The sequence below is a fragment of the Thamnophis sirtalis genome, unplaced genomic scaffold, assembly GCF_051295495.1.
Source record: "Thamnophis sirtalis isolate CommonGarterSnake01/CBP01778 unplaced genomic scaffold, rThaSir2_p1.2 scaffold_10, whole genome shotgun sequence".
Taxonomy (NCBI): domain Eukaryota; kingdom Metazoa; phylum Chordata; class Lepidosauria; order Squamata; family Natricidae; genus Thamnophis; species Thamnophis sirtalis.
This window is the reverse complement of record NW_028261390.1, coordinates 58,969,144-58,987,217: the sequence shown is the minus strand read 5'-3', so window position 1 is coordinate 58,987,217 and position 18,074 is coordinate 58,969,144. Positions and strand designations below refer to the sequence as shown.

The following is an 18,074-nucleotide window of genomic DNA, read 5'->3' as shown; positions in this document are numbered from 1 at the left end:
CCAAACCAAAAGGGGGAAAAAATCGAGCCTCCTTTTTCTTTCACTGAAACATGCTGCAAGAATTCCCAAGGACCAGATAGCCTGAAACAATTTGAAACATGCCACCTGTCAATAAAGGCTTACATTTCATTTTGGAGTCATTTCATCTTTTTATGAGAAGTAGAAACACAAGAAATAAAAAAGGGTGAACAGCACGCATGTCTTATTTATAGTAAGCACTAAAAACCAGAGAAACAAAGGAATATCTTTGTCTAGAGGTTTTACATCAAAAGGACAATGCCATGTATCATTCAATATACTGCCCTCTTCAATTGTTGTAACTTTCCATGTGAGGCAGTGGTGAATAGCCTTGTCTTCCCCAAAGTATTCTATTATGTTTAGAGACAAATTTTAAATATATACGGTACTATGCAGTGGTGTGTTTCAAAAATTGTTTGAACCTACTCTGTGGGTGTGGCCTCCTTTGTGGGAGTGGCTTGCCGGATATGAAGATGCCGACAACACTAGTCAGAACCACCTTAAATTACCTCACACACAGCACTGGCATGCGTAAGAATATGATGTAAACTTGTTTTTTAAAAGGCATCTTTGGTTTGCGTTAAAACAACTTCAACACATGCAATGTTCTGATTGCACCACAAACGCAGTAGTCATCTTTACCTTTCACAGAGGAACTGAGTTTTATAAATATGAGCATTATAGTGTAGAATAATCATATCCAAGGACCAGTGGTGGGTTTCAAAAAAATTTGGAACCTCTTCTGTAGGTGTGGCCTGCTTTCCGGGTCCACTGGTGGAACCTCTTCTAACCAGTTCGGTAGATTTGACGAACCAGTTCTACCGAATAGGTGCAAACTGGTAGGAACCCATCTCTGATACTATATCTGCTTAATGTAGATACCTTCACATATACAGTTGCAGAGCACTGTCCCGCTGACATGAAGATTGGCATTTTTAGAAAAATTCAGCAGGAGAAACAACATTGGCACCCCCTAAATGTTGGGGGCCTGGGCCAATACCTCCTTGGTCTATATCTACGGAAGTGCATAATTTAGATTATCCCAAATCTTGTCCTATAAACTCATTGATTTCTGCAAAGTTCTCTAGAACAGGGGTGTCAAACTCTTTCATTGAGGGCCAGCCACATCAGGGTTGTGTTTGACCTTGGGGGGGGGGGCTAGGTAGGCATGGACAGAGTGGGCGGGTGAGCTCATCACTCCTGTTGGGGGTGCCTGTCAGCGATGTCCCGAGCGCTCTGCCAGTGAAAACAGGCTCCCGAGCTCCATTTTCACCGACAGAGGGTTGAAGAAGGTCTTAGCAGCCGAAAACGAAGCTTGGGAGTTCATATTCACTGGCAGAAGCACTGCGGCCCGGTCCTTCCCTGTTTCCAGGGCAGCCCTGCAGGCCAGATTTAACTACCCTGCAGGCCAGATTCAGTCCCTGGGCCTTGGTTTGACATCCCTGCTTTACAAAATGGACAGTTGGAGTCAACATGTGGATGTCCATCTAACCTTTTGACAGTAGGGCTGTTCAATATTGTCTACACAAAGAAGTAGGGGAGTTTGGAAGTGTTAGAGTCATCTGTGTCAGTTGAGGTTCCATCAATCAGCCTCTCTTGCTTTGGAATTCTTTAACTGGCTTGTCACTTGTGATTAATCCAGGATGTGGACAACATCCACACTAGTCCATTCACTGACAACCTTCATTTTGATTATTTTAAATTTATTTTGAATTAAGCTGAATGAAAACTGCAGTTAGCACACAATATGGCAGCTGGATCATTGTTGTGACTTTGATTACACTTAGAAATGTACTTGTTTCAAATAAGTTGCAGTTAGATGCTAGTAAAACATTGTTAGTGGTGGCATATTTTGTTCTCACGTGATTTTTTAGAACTTTTGTTCTCAGATTCTCCACACATACACTAAGCATCTCATTTTATATAGGCTATCAATAACATAAAGATGCTCTATTTTTTATCATTGTTATAGCTTTATTTTGCTTAATAGGTTACGACAATGCCAAGTATGACATCCTCATGTCAGTTACATCCAAACTATTAAAATTCAATAAGCAAGACTGAACAGTGAGCTTTGAGCCAACTTAGCTTCTATCGGAATGACTTTGTAAGCTAGCATAGTAACAGTCATACTCCCAAATTTAATTAGAAAATAATTTCAGGCATGACATCACTATAACAATACATCATTCATTTATTTATTTTAAAAATGACCTATTTTGTACTCTCTGGAATACAAGATTTTAATTAATAACTTAATAAGCCTTAGGTCAGAGAAAATATCATTTATGCCATTCCGACTTATGGCATTCCTGTACTAATAAAATATATATCCTCATTAGGTCCTTCACCACCCCACAACTAAAACTCTAATGGATTGATCTCTGCAAACTAAGGTACGATTGGCTTTGTTTGAGCATAAGACTATGCCAAACATGCGACACCATTCCAACAATAGTAAAAGTAAGCAGAAATAAATTTGAAGCAGGAAAAGTGCACTGTGCAGCCATTCGCTCAGCCTCCAAGGGATTTTAAAAGCTAACATAGCATCTTAATGTGGAAATTTTTTAGTCCAGCTTCAAATATACAATTTCAGGCTAATATTGTTGAAAAAGCACTGAGTCTTGTGATCGGGCACTTCCAGGAAACAATAAATCTGAACCATTACAGTGGAATTTTGAGTTGGACTATTAAAACAATACTACTTTATTATTTTAGGGATGACTACTCCTAAATGTCAATTTTCTTCAGAGCTCTGCTTGTTGATCATAGGGAACAATCTACTGTGTAGTCCCCAAACTATGGAATATACAAATTCCTTAAAAAGTTCCACTGGTCTTCCACGCTCCTTCAACCAAGCCAATGGCTAAGACGCTGAGCTTGTCGATCAAAAAGGTTGACAGTTCGAATCCCTAGCATCACGTAATGGAGTGAGCTCCCATTACCTGTCCCAGCTTCTGCCAACCTAGCAGTTCGAAAGCATGTACAAAATGTAAGTAGAAAAATAGGGACCACCTTTGGTGGGAAGGTAGCAACGTTCCATGCGCCTTCAACATCTAGTCATGCCGGCCACATGACCACGGAGAGGTCTTCGGACAGCACTGGTTCTTCGGCTTTGAAATGGAGATGAGCATGGCACCCTAGAGTCGGGAACGACTAGCACATATGTGCGAGGGAAACTTTTGCTCATATATAATTGTCCCTAGCAAGTAAAAGGTTAAGTCCAAAAATAATATGATATGATATGATGTGATGTGATGTGATGTGATGTGATGTGATGTGATGTGATGTGATGTGATGTGATGTGATGTGATGTGATGTAATGTAATGTAATGTAATATAATATAATATAATATAATATAATATAATAATATAATATAATATAATATAATATAATACACACATACATACACAACATAGATATAGACATTACATAGACACAGACATATATATTCAAATTCAAAATCGTGTAAAATCAAATTACTACATCGAGCTGTAAGTGCTGCATAGGATATAAAATAATAATATAATTACAGCATTACAGCATATATCAATGTCCTCACCATAGCATATGAAAAAAGCAGGAATAGCCATAATAAACAAAATACAAGTTAATGAAAAGGGGATGTGTATGGAAACCAACATTTGGACTCTATATATCATTAATTGTACCTTGGAAATACTTATTTCTAAACTGCTGCTGGGCAACTTAATTTGCTTATGCTTTTTAATAAGGTTTATATTTGCAGTTTTAATTTACCATACATGGGCCTCTAGCTGGACTTAACCTTTCACTTGCTAGGAACAATGGCCAGCCATTGTATTTCATCACAGCTAAGCAGAGCATCACTAGCCATTTTTGGGCTTCCCATTTGGTTATAAAAAGGGCAGAGTTGTAAGCCTCCAGCCTTAAGCTCTGAAAAGCCCATCAAGAACAGGTGGAGCTCCAGCTGCAAAGAGCTTGAAAGACAAAAGCACCATCTGAAATGGCAAGATTCAGACGCAGCCGGAGCCGGAGCCTCAGTCGCCGCCGCCGTCGGAGGCGACGTGGAGGTAAAGGTGGAAGGAGGAGGAGAGGAAGGCGCCATGGCAGAAGGAGAGGTAATTTTTTTAAAAAAAAATTTTTTTTGAGAGAAACTTTAAAATGTTTTGAACGCTTATTTCATGGGACTCATGATTCAGGGATGAGATCTGACCAAATTTCTTTTCTATGCTGATTAGGTCGTAGGCATGGTCGCAGAAGGAGAAGAGGGAGAGGCAAGAAAGATTAGGTTCCATCTACATGATTCCTCCATCTTGTACTCCTGGCACTGCTGACCTCTTTAGAGAATCTGCCAAAAAAAATGAAAAATGAAACCTTCTCAAGAGAACATCCAGGATGACTTCCCCCAGAAACAGAAGAGGCTGAAACAATTTGAACAATACCACCTGTCAATAAACATTGACATTTTATTTTGGTGTCTTAGTCATTCATTACAGCATGGGTAAAAAAAATTAAAGGAATTTAAATAAGTAAAATAGGGGGAAAGCACTATTTGGAAGCAATTTCTAACACAATCCTCTTAAGCCAGTGGTTCCCAACCTTTTTTTGGCCATGCCCCACCTAAGCATCTCTAAAATCCTGATGTCCCCCCACCCCTGTGACATATAATTCTTACTATTCAAAAAGTGAACTCCTACATATGCGGAGGAAGCCTAAAAGGTGATTAACTTGGTTCAAACAAGGTTTAAATAAGGTTTAAACAAGAACGTGGCACCCATGAAAGAGAAAAATAAAAGAACGAAATACAGTAGAAGTACTGAGGAACTTTAAAAATAATAGTATGAAGGGCTATGAAAAAAACAGCAAATAAAGTTTCAAAACATATAATAGAGAACTGAAATATAAATATAAAATAATTTTAGGAAAGCTTTTTCTCTACTACTTTATCATATATTAATTACTTTACATATTAAAATAAAGGTACCTAACAAATTCAATATACAATTTGAGCTCACCTCAAGATCATATTTACAATGCAATCCTATGCATGTCTACTCAGAAGTAAGTGCCATTGTCTTCAATGAGGCTTATTCCCGGGAAAATGTAGGGTTGGAGATTTAGTCCACTTAAGTTAGTGAGATCCTTCTGCTTGATGCCTGCTGCAGAGAGATTTTATTAGGCTTCAATTTAATCAGCTTCATTCTCAAGTCTCATCATTCGGTGATATCCAGTTGATTTCTCTTCTTCTGTAGCAAATAATTTACATCACTAAATTCATATTCAGCTAAATATGAAGATGGGAAGGTAACAGCAGTTTTCTTGCAAAGTAGGTTGAATTTGGATATTTAGTTTCTGTCTCATCACATGCTCCTTTTATATTAAATAAAGTGTTAAGTTACTCATAATTTTGTATTTCCAAGAGTAGTTCTTGTTACTGCATTGAAACATCAGATAGATCCTCCAGCACTGGCTGCACTATCCATGTGGGAAAATCAATTTGTTTTAAATCAGAAAATCTTTCTTTCAAATCAGAGGCCAATATTTTCAGATGATCAACAATGACAACTACAACAGCACCAGTCGCCTCCCATTTTTTTAACCAATGTCAATTTTTTGTCAGAAATATATTTTTGACATAACTCTATAAATATAATGAAGCAAAATATCTCCGCCCTTGTGTCAACAAGAATTTATTTGGTCCTTGAAGTCGTTTATTCAACATATTCAGTTTTTCAAAGATATCTGCTAAATAACTCACAAATGCTTTACCATCAAGGGTTAGCTGCTTCTTCATTTCAGGCTTGTCACTTAAAAAGTCATTAAGAACATCAAAGACTTCCATGAATCTTTTCAAAAAATTTCCCTTTGAGAGCCATCCTACCATCTTGAGAGCATATATATATATATCAATAGCAGTAGTGATGGTCTCTAATGATTTGCAGAATAACATTTCTTCAGAAAATTCACCTTTATCAATACATCTTGCATATGTTAGTTAGAAATACAGCCTCATTGTCTCTCAGAGTTGATTCATCCATTTGTACTGAGAATTTTCTTGATTTTAGCCTTTCAACAAGGATAAATTTTGTGTTTCAATATCTTCACACATTTCATCTATTCTTCTGCTAACAATATTGTTACTGAGTGGCATGTATTTCACATCTTTGTCATCTTTTTCCAGAACTGTTTTAAGAAATGCTGATATTGATGGTTTAATTAAATCTTCTCGTATAGATTTAGCAAGGAGTAAAGACATTTCATAATTAGCCTCAAGAGTATGACTGACAGCTGCAACAGTTTGTGCAGTGGACAGAGACTTTATTGTTGATCTTTTTTCAAACTTCTCCTTTAAAGACTTGAAGTAATTTAAATCTGAATTTATGTACACACTACGTTTCACCTTCAAATGCATCTCAAGACGATCTTGTTTCATTGATTCATTGGTCAAGCATTGTTGGCATAAGAGGCAGAAAGGTGACAGTTCATCATGGATAGCGGGTATGAAGCCAAGTTTTAAATATTCTTGTGAATACTGATGAACTTTTTTCTTGCTTGCCTTACTTATTTTATGCACAGTGTTTGTGACTAAAAGAAATAAATGTGAGAAAAACTTATGAAATGATGCAAATTATTAAAAGAAATAACTATTAAAAGGTGGTGCAGAAAGAGGGAAATTCAAAAAACATTCTTAGGTTAATTTATGGATAATAAGATTGTCATGAACGAGAGGGTTGTATTTGTATTTGTATTTGTATTTTATTGGTCTTGTATGCCGCCCACTCCCGAAGGACTCTGGGCGGCTTACAATAAACAAGGGAAAGGGATAAATAAACAGTAGACAAACAACAATTTAAAATACACAACATTCATAGTTACCATGGGGCTGGCTATTTCAACAGCCCCCCAGCCTGCCGGAGCAGCCAGATCTTAGTGGTTTTGCGGAAGGCCGGGAGGGTAGTAAGGGTCCGGATCTCCAAGGGGAGCTCGTTCCAGAGGGCTGGAGCTGCAACAGAGAAGGCTCTCCCCCGGGGAGTCACCAGCCAACATTGGCTGGCAGATGGGATCCGGAGGAGGCCTAGTCTGTGCGATCTGATCGGTCTATGGGAGGTAATTGGCAGGAGGCAGTCTCTCAGGTACCCAGATCTGATGTCATGTAGGGCTTTATAAGTAACAACTAGCACCTTGAAGCGAGTCCGGAGACTAATGGGTGGCCAGTGCAGCTCGCGGAGGATAGGTGTAACGTGGGTGTACCTGGGTGCACCCACGATCGCTCGCGCGGCTGCGTTCTGGACTAGCTGAAGTCTTCGAACACTCTTCAAGGGCAGCCCCATGTAGAGCGCATTATAGTAACCTATGAGCCCCCCCCCACCTGCCCATTTGGTTTGAACCTGCAGCTTAGTGGGGAAATGCCTTGGTAGTTCAGTAGGTGGAAGTGAATCACATGGGCCTGGCAAGGCCTACACATGCGTGACCCAGCCCCAGATTGCTCTGAGAGGTAAAACACAGCCTGGGAAAATGCAGACTAAAAGTAATTGTAAATCTAACAATTTCTTACTTAAACTTGGGTACTGGTTTTGTATCCTCACTGCTGGGCTTCCCCCAGCAGCCATCCACTCGGTCCCCCCACAGATCAGCTCTCCCTGCAACCACCCAGCAGCAAAGCCCACAGGAAAGAGACAGACAGACAGACTCTGCCAGTCCCATGATCCTTACTGGGAACACATCGGATTGGCTGGCAGTTGCTCCCTCCTCCCCCCCAGCTGGGATATTCTTTTCAGACCAGGCCCTAGGAAATTAACTGTAACAAAGACAACATTAGGTAAATGAAACAGAGCTGTTTCATCACAAATATATAAGAACAATTAGCGGGATTTCAAAAATTCAGTTAATAGTTCATTTTCAAATTGCCCCCATTAAAAATCAAATTCCCCCCTGTGGGGTACGGGTGCGTAAGAATACAATCTTACAAAGATTGAATTATATGAATTGAATTATATGAATTCAATACAAATATATATATATATATATATATATATATATATATATATATATATATATATATATATATATATATATATATATATATATTAATGTTGATCAGTGAATACTTTAGAAACATAAGTTGTTAACAGAATCAAACCCTATATTTCTTACGTGGTATCAAGATTTTAACATGTGGCTTTCCTATTGACTAATTTAGTACAATATTCAGATAGATTTAAATATTCATGCTACCACAGCATTTCATGGATGTAACCTAGATGGGGAACCTCAAAATTAAGGTTGACCTGAATTAGGCAGCTCCAGCAGACCTGGTCCCAAGAAATGGGAAAACGTTTCAGAAGGATTAACCTTCTGTAGCAAGAAAACATATCAAACTCATTTTGTTAATCTTAAACTACTGCAAGACTCTGTTCTCCAAAGTCTTTTCTTATCTTTGCAATATTTTAGAACTATCGAAGGGGACTGGTTTCAAAAATTAAGCCTTTCCGGAAATTGCTCAGTACAAAAATCAGATCATCAAGAACATTAATGTCATGAAAATTACATTTTGGGTTTTACTGCTATCTCTGGTTTTGGAATCCATTTCTTTGTTTTAACTAATTTTTATTTTACAACAAAGGCAATCAGTATCATATTATGTGCAATAATTCATGCTAAACACTAAGAAATGGAAATGGAATAGAGTAAAGAGCAAGTTTGTAATATAATAGAAATGGGAAAAAGTAAGAATAATGAATAAAAATCCAAAATTGTAATTAGACAAATCATTGTAGAGTCTACAATAATTCATTGTAGCCGCAGAATTATTGCTTTCAGTAGAGACCACACTTGCTCTGGAATGTAACTGAGGCTATAATAGTCTCATGTTGACATGTAGTTTTCTCTGCAAGGACCACATTCTGCATCTTAGCATACCAGAGAGTCTTAAACAAACTTGAAGATCTTTCCAACATCTGGCCACAGCTTGTCATGCAGCCAGCAGCAAAAGAAAAACAGGTCTTTATTCTTAATATTTCTATTATATTGCAGTCCTTATACATGACTAGTAACCATATGATTTCTACCATTGTAACAGCAATATCACTTTGAATTTTCTGCCAAAACCTAGCAATGAAAATAAATGCATTTTCATCCTATATACACCAAAGGATTGATAACCATTCCAGTAGGTAGATGATGCATTTTCAATCATACGGGGCAAATTGCAAGGACTTTTGTATCATTTATGCTCATTTATAAAGAATATTTTAGGGTTTTATTTTATTTTATTTTATTTTAATTGCACTTCTATGCCGCCCTATTCCTAGAGGGACTCACGGCGGCTCACAAACCAAAGTAAGGGGGGGGAATACAAACAGGAGGAAAGACAACGGACAAACAACTACAACAATTTAAAAAACGATCAACAACCACGCAATTCGAGCGGGGGCGGGGAACTCATCAGCCCCAGGCCTGTCGGAACAGCCAGGTTTTAAGGGCTTTGCAGAAAGCCTGAAGGGTGGTGATAGTCCGAATCTCCACGGGGAGCTCGTTCCAGAGGGCCAGAGCAGCCACAGAGAAGGCCCTCCTCCGGGTGGTAGACAGACAGCATTGGCCAGTAGATGAAATTCGGAGGAGGCCTAATCTGTGGGATCTGATAGGTCTATTGGAGGTAATTGGCAGCAGGCAGTCTCTCAAGTACCCAGGTCCAATACCATGAAGGGCTTTATAAGTGACAACTAGCACCTTGAAGCGTATCCGAAGACCAATAGGCAGCCAGTGCAGCTCGCGGAGGATAGGTGTAACCTGGGTATACCGGGGTGCACCCACAATCGCTCGCATGGCTGCATTCTGGATCTTACCACAGGGTTGTTTAACTTACCATCAGGAAAAATACAACACCAAAATATCCTTTCTAGCATTCATTGAGTCTGTTTCTGTGTCAATTAAAGTTCAGAACATCTTTAATCCAGCACTTTTCCCCCTTAGAGTTACAGTAGCAAGGAGTGACTAAAATTGGCCATTAGTTTAGTTGCATTCGTCTTAAACCTGCTATTTTAAAAACTTTACAATTAACATAAATGTAAAGAGTCCATAACTACAATCATTTTATCCATTTCTTCTTGTAATAAAAGTCCTTCAGGCAGGAACACTCTATATGTTTTGGCCTAGGCAGATTCCTCAAAATTGACTTCATTTTTTTAAAAAGTGAAAATAAATTAAGTCCAGATGCAAGGTCATCTAAGAACAGTAATAGGGAATGTGAATGTTAGAGTTACTGATAGCTCTGATTTATAATATTTAAACTGTTTTAAATATTTAAACCTGATCTACAGTATCTGATTTATAATACCAAACTGCTCAAATGACCAACAGCATTTTAAAATGAAATGTTGAATCAGCCTCTAGCACAATTTCACTCTGCTATAATTCAGTGCCTTGGACCATATCAAGTATTCTTAGAAGGTAAATATAGGGGACAGCTGGAAACATTCTTTATTTTTAAATATTCCAACCTAGGTTGTAAAAAGGAATTAAAGAAGAGATGGAGAAAGCTTTGACTGAATCAGTGCAACAAAATGGAAGTGAGGGAGACTGGGACCAGTGCGGGAGCACTGAAAAAAGAAGACAAGGTTGTGGACTTAGCCTTAGCATGAAGAGGCCAGCAGGGAACAAGAAATAGTTAAGCCTCAAACTTAATCTTATCATACAAAGAATTAGTAAATTTTCATTTGGGACAAGTAATTTTGGCACATGTGATTTTCTTCCAGTTGAGTTCATGGATGAAATCCACTCACCTTTGCTACCGGTTTGTAGCAATGTGAGCGCATGTACAAAGCATCAAAATGATGTCCGGGCATGCATATAAAGAGATTATATAATGTATTAATAGAAATGGATTCGGAATCAGAATTAGTTAAAGACTGTATGATAAAGTGGGCACAAAATTTTGAAGAACCAATAATGTTGGATACATGGGAAAAGATATGGGTAAGAAATGTAAAATTTACACAAGCCCAAAATTTGAGAGAAAACTTTTACAAGATGTTTTATAGATGGCATTTAGATCCTAAAAAACTGGCCTGTATGTATCCGAATTTACAACCTAAATGCTGGAGATGTGATTGACTCGATGCTACATATTATCATATATGGTGGACTTGTAAAAAGGTAAAAGCATTTTGGATAAAAATATGGTGGATTATGCAAAATGTTCTTAAAAAAAGGATAAAGTTTACCCCTCAGTTATTCTTGTTAGGTATAATTACTGATTGTACTGTTATAGAGACTAACTTGATTTTGTATTTAATAACAGCAGCAAGACTGTTGGTGGCGCAATACTGGAAGAAGGAAGATTTTCCTACTATTCAAGAATGGACATTAAAAGTAACAAACCTAGCAGAGATGGCTAAAATTTCAGCATATCTCAAGGATTACTCAAGTGAGAGATATAAACTGGAGTGGAGAAGATGGATTGACTATACTCAAAATAAATATGGGACTAAGAATAGCAATAGCAATAGCAATAGCAGTAGACTTATATACCGCTTCATAGGCCTTTCAGGCCTCTCTAAGCGGTTTACAGAGAGTCAGCATATTGCCCCCAACAATCTGGGTCCTCATTTTACCCACCTCGGAAGGATGGAAGGCTGAGTCAACCCTGAGCCGGTGAGATTTGAACCGCTGACCTGCTGATCTAGCAGTAGCCTGCAGTGCTGCATTTAACCACTGCGCCACCTTGGCTCTTACAGAAATTCCAGATAGTTTATGACCGAAGAAACAAGGAATGATATAATCTGTTTAGACTTAGCCTAGCAAAGAGGAGTTAAAGCTCAAATGAAAGATGATACTAACTTTTTAAAAAGTTTATTTTAGAACATCTTTGTTAAAGATTTATACCCTGTATTGGTTCTGGGATGTCGGGGGGGGGGAGATTGGAGGGGGGGTTCGGGGGGGAGGGCGGGGGGGAGGTAAACATTTGTAAAAGTTTTTTTTCTAAAATTTTCAATTAAAAAAAAGATGTCCGGGCAGGTAGGCAGAGCGAGGTAAGTAGAACAGCGAGAAGGGGGAAAATCCACTGTGTCACATGATTTATATTAGCTAGAAATCTAGCTAATATAAATTGCATGGCACAGCTGATCATCGGAAAAACCAGTTCACCCAAATGAATTGAATTTTTTTTTACTACTGGTTCAGGCAAACAGCTGGCATCTTGGCCAGCGGTTCGGGTGAACCGGTCCAAACCGATAGCATTTCACCCCTGGTTTAATTCTTCTGTTTAGTCCATAATACTATCCTTTTCCAAAACTGAAATAAAATTTGACACGTTCCTCTTACCACCACTCACCAACCCTAGTATAATAATATACTTTTGATTCAGGTCAATTTGGCTGAAGATTCTCAGATCAGGATATAAAGAAGGCAATTTTCATTTTCTTGGTTCAGCATCAATGCAACAATTATAACAATATGGAGAAGGAAGCTGAGGAGAGTTCCTATCACTTTTAACAATGAAGAACAACTAGGAGACACCAGTCATCATGAACATTTGGCCCTGTGTGGAGCACATTAGGCGGCTTGTGTTTTCCACCAGTTTCAGTCATTTGCAGAATCTTTGGCATCATCCCAAGGGACATTAATGATCTTAAGATCTTCCTTAAGAGTTTGGCACCAGGTTTTCTGAGCCTGGCCTCATTTCCTCTATCCTCCAGGAGGTATCCAACATAGTGCAATTTTTGGATGACTATCTTTATGTATTCGTAAGATATGGCCAACAAGTTGCATTCAATGTTCATTCACAGTTCTCGATAGATGATCCAAATTTGATCTTGGTAGAGATCAGGAGATGCCAGTAGCCATGGCAAATTAAGTTTAAATCTAATCATTAGTTTTACAGATAATGTATGGAAGTCAGCGTTCGACTAAAAACACGTGGGGCTTTTAGAGTTAATGGTAGCAGCCACCTTTGGAAAGCAGCTTCTTCTCCAAAAAGAATCTTTTAAAAATCTGATGAAAAGGAAAACCGGGAGGACTAACTGGACCACTGGCAGGAAAAGAAATCCAGAATTCTACTCTTTTATGGCATTTTAAAGCCTGTTTCTTTTGCAAAATTTCTTCTGTGCCAGATATATAATGACTTTGCTTGAAGTCTGGGTAGAGCACTTTCATGCCTTTTTCTGTGACAATGTAACTGTCCAATATTATAAATTTCTGATTGGACACCTAGGTTGCCTTCTGAAGTGTCTTTATGGCTCACAGATTTATAATGGAGATACAAGGCTTCTAAAAACAAATATTACATTATATTACCTTAATATAACCCTCAAAATTACTGGTTTCCCTGGTCACAACAATGGATTTTTGATCATCTTCTGAAGGATTGAAATATTCCCTAGACATTTTATAGTGCTGGTTTACCTAGACACACATTCATGTCAACTAAGTAGACTTAGACTTAGAATAACTTTATTGTCACTCTGAATGTACACCGGCAATTTAACTTTAAAAAAAAAACAAAGACATCCCTGGAAGATTCTCTAAATGTATTCTGTGGCTGATTGAACTTCTCAGAGCCGCCACTTTATGGTGGCACTTGTAACATCTCTTCAAAAATTAGTTGCCTAATGATCCAAGACTGTTCGAAAAATAGTTATATGAAAAATGTGTGCTTTAATTAATATAGGAAAGAATTCATCCCACATTTCTGAGAACTTTAAACACTATGTATTCTGCAGATACATGAATCAATGTACCATTAGTACAGCAGTTCCCTATGTTCCGGAGTCACATATTGTACCCTGTTCTATTGTATCAGAGCAAAAGTAATGAACACTGTGGTACATCAATCATGCATTTTAGGCATATGGAAAGTTGGATTCAGACAGCAACTTCTGCAACTAGAACACTATCCATTCATAGAAGAAATATAGATACCATGACAGTATCAATTGATGAAAGAGGACATTTTAACCTCTTTCTTTCTACAATGCATCAAAATGTCTGGAGAGTTTCCTAATTCTCCAAAGCATTTAGCTTTTTCTTTTTCATTTAGCTATTGAAGACATCAAATGGAAGGAGTTCTCAGTGAACATGGTATTGTTCAGAATGTGCAGAATTGAAGAATGTTAAAACTTTGATTTTTCCTCAAAGGCAAAGAAGAAAATGTTTTCACCAGAAAAGGATATCAAATAGTAGATAACTAATCCTGCAACCTTTTATCATCTCTGGGACCCTAAGCATTGCCCTACTCATCAACTGTAGTGTATGTCTGTGTGTATGTGTGTGAGAGAGAGAGTGTGTGTATATCCGTTTAACTTCTAAACTCAGCCAATTCAACAGGGTCTCTAACCAGCATAAAAATAAAAAATAAAGCCTACAGCATATAAGACCACAAATAAATAAATACGATATGATACAATACAATACAATACAATAGCAGAGTTGGAAGGGACCTTGGAGGTCTTCTAGTCCAAGCCCCTGCCTAGGCAGGAAACCCTATACCATTTCAGACAAATGGCTGTCCAACATCTTCTGAAAGACTTCTGGTGTTGGGGCATTCACAACCTCTGGAGGCAAGCTGTTCCACTGATTAATTGTTCTAACTGTCAGGAAATTTCTCCTTAATTCTAAGTTGCTTCTCTCCTTGATTAGTTTCCACCCATTGCTTCTTGTTCTACCCTCAGGTGCTTTGGAGAATAGTTTGACTCCCTCTTCTTTGTGGCAACCCCTGAGATATTGGAACACTGCTATCATGTCTCCCCTAGTCCTTCTTTCTATTAAACTAGACATACCCAGTTCCTGTAACTGTTCTTTGTATGTTTTAGTCTCCAGTCCCCTAATCATCTTTGTTGCTCTTCTCTGCACTCTTTCTAAAGTCTCCATATCTTTTCCACATTGTGGTGACCAAAACTGAATGCAGTATTCCAAGTGTGGCCTTACCAAGGCATTATAAAGTGGTATTAACACTTCACGTGATCTTGATTTTATCCCTCTGTTTATGCAGCCTAGAACTGTGTTGGCTTTTTTGGTAGATGCTGCACACTGCTGGCTCATATTTAAATGGTTGTCCACTAGGACTCCAAGATCCCTTTCACGGTTACTACTGTTGAGCAAGGTACCACCTATATTGTACCTGTGCATTTCGTTTTTGTTGCCTAGATGTAGAACCTTACTCTTTTCACCATTGTCCAATGTTCAAGTTTGTCAAGATCCTTCTGTATCTTAACAGAGGGAAGAGATGGGCACTATAGACAAACCCAACGTAAGTAAATCTAGATCTTTAAGGCCAATTTAAATCAAATTTGAAGTTGTAGGTCAGGGGTGTCAAACATGTGGCCCACAGGCCAGATGTGTCATGCACTGGCCGTGCCTACCCCATTTTAGTGAAGGGGGGGAAAGTTACAATACATCATGTGATGACATATCATCAAAGGTTTGACGCTCCTGCTGTAGGTGTAAAGGTAAGGTTTCCCTTGCACTCTGTGCTAGTCATTGCCGATTCTAAGGGATGGTGCTCATCTCTGTTTCAAAGCTGAAGAGCCAGCGCTGTCCAAAGACATCTCCATGGTCATGTGGCCGGCATGACTAAACACCAAAGGTGCACAGAACGCTGTTACCTTACCACCAAAGGTGGTTTCTATTTTTCTACTTGCATTTTTACATGCTTTTGAACTGCTAGGTTGGCAGAAGCTGGGAAAAGTAATGGGAGCTCACTAGGGATTCAAACTGTGTTTTAGCCACTGAGCCACCATGTCCCTAGTAGGTGTATGCTGTTCTAAAGGATGGGCACAATGAGAGATAATACAAGTTCCCTTAGCCTCATAAGATAGTACTGTTTGAGAGATGGAATGAGAAATCAGCCAGGTCTGTCAAATATTATGGGACAATAGAAACAAGTGGAGATAGGCCATCCCTCAGAGAATCAGACCTTATGGCAGGAAGATCTTTCTATGTAACAGCCAGCACTTTAAAGGGCATCCAGACATTCATTCACTAGTAATCAATGTAGCTCCATTGTAAACGTGTTACCCAAGCACACTGAGGCCTGCTGTAACTGTTCACACCACTCCATTCTGGAACCAGCTGTAACTTCTGAATCAGTGCAGGGGTGAAATGCTACCGGTTCGTACTGGTTCGCCCGAACCGGTAGTAAAAATGCCAGCGGTTCGCCCGAACCGATAGTAAAAAAAAAAGATGCTACCGGTTCAGGCAACCAGTTTTCCCAATGATCAGTTGTGCCACGCAATTTATCTTAACTAGGAAGCAGAATCTCCTGCTCCGTCCACCCACCCGGACATCATTTTGATGCTCTGCGCATGCGTGGAAAGTCCTGCACATGTGCAGAGGTGGCGCTCACATTGCTACCAAACCAGTAGCAAAGGTAAGTGGATTTCACTCCTGAGTCAGTGGTTTTTAAATTGTGTAACCCAATCATTCCTTTTCTTGACCTCTAATGTTATCATACTCTTTCTCCCGCACATCCAAAAAGAAGCATACCCGAGAAGCATTTCAACAGTGACAGTTCCAAACTGAATCCTTCACTTCCCAACAGATACAAGAGCCGAGGTGGCGCAGTGGTTAAATGCAGCACTGCAGGCTACTTCAGCTGACTGCAGTTCAGCAGTTCGGCTGTTCAAATCTCACCGGCTCAGGGTTGACTCAGCCTTCCATCCTTCCGAGGTGGGTAAAATGAGGTCCCGGATTGTTGGGGGCAATATGCTGACTCTGTAAACCGCTTAGAGAGGGCTGAAAGCCCTATGAAGCGGTATATAAGTCTAACTGCTATTGCTATTGCTATATCCCAAATTACTCCTAGTTTAATAGCCATTCTCTTGAGTGATCTACAGAGGCAGTTCTATCATTTGTATGGCAGTAAGTGAGGCATGAGTGCCCAAGGAAAGTACAATTGGCACAGCAGACAATTCCGTACAAATACATTTCTGGCTGCACTGGCATTTCCTCATCAGGCAAGAGATTCAAGGACAGAAAGACACCTCCCACCCCCCACTCATTTAGAACTATTGAAGGAAAAACCAAACATACAATTTCTTGTTTTTCCTTATGTTAATATCATAAATGACTCATGGAAAAATAATTCCCTAGATGATTTTCCTGGTGGCAAAGTATATGGGAAAAAGTATTGAGCTTGAAAACTTTACACAACTGGGGGGGGGGGAGGAAACAGCAGTCTATGCACATTTCTAAGGTTGTGCAATGATTTTTCTATGTTGCTACCTCAATTTTCCTTTTATGGAAAGTATCTCCATAAAAAGGAGTAGTCATCATATTTCATCATAATTGAGCTGCCCTGAAGCATCACCATCCTTTGTTATACTTGCTTTTCAGCTTTCAAAAAGGATAAAGATGCCACTTGGAGTATAATAATCTTGGAAAGGACAATCAAGAGCAGGTCCAACTCCCAACAGCTCAGATACAGAAACAAATATGGCAAGATTCAGACCTATCAGAAGCAAAACCCTCTATCGTAGCCATCATAGAAAGCAACAAAAGCGAAATCGTGGTGGGTCAGGAAGAAGGAGAAAATTCCCCCAGCATGGCAGAAAGAGAGGAGGTGAAAAAAATTAAACACTTTTCTGTATCTTGTTGAATATAGTCCTATGCTCACTTAACCAAGATATTGTGAAAATCATGTTTGAATTAACATTCTTAGGATAAGATTATTGGTTGCTTTAAATGACTGATGACAATTTCCTCCTATTACTAGGTCTCCGATCTCGTGGACAGAGGAGAAGTAGAAGATACAATTAAAGGTGCTTTTCACTGCTCCTTCCACTCTGGCTCTGGAAAGCTGACTTCTCATATGAAACAAAGCAATTTCTTACCATCAAAAACACCATGACAATTTCAAAGAACATGAGCATGATTGAGCAACGCCACCTGTCAATAAAAATTAGCATTGCATTCCTGTATCATATTTCAATTACCCAGGTGATGGGCGGGCACAATGGAAAATGGGAATTTAACTAAAGAATAAATTTTAAAAATGATTTTTTTTTTAAAAAAAAGCAAGAGTTGGGGGATATTTATAATAACTGGCTGTCATACAAACATATTTATGGATGAATTTCAA

At 38.9% G+C, this 18,074-nt stretch overlaps 1 long non-coding RNA gene across 1 annotated transcript; it reads left to right on the top strand.

Annotated features, from left to right (window-relative positions):
- The first annotated feature begins 3,935 nt into the window (after positions 1 to 3,935).
- LOC148043901 (uncharacterized) lies at positions 3,936 to 4,468 on the top strand. Its single transcript, XR_015697829.1, has 2 exons — positions 3,936 to 4,119; positions 4,240 to 4,468. It is a non-coding gene; the product is annotated as an uncharacterized LOC148043901 (long non-coding RNA).
- Positions 4,469 to 18,074: the final 13,606 nt, after the last annotated feature.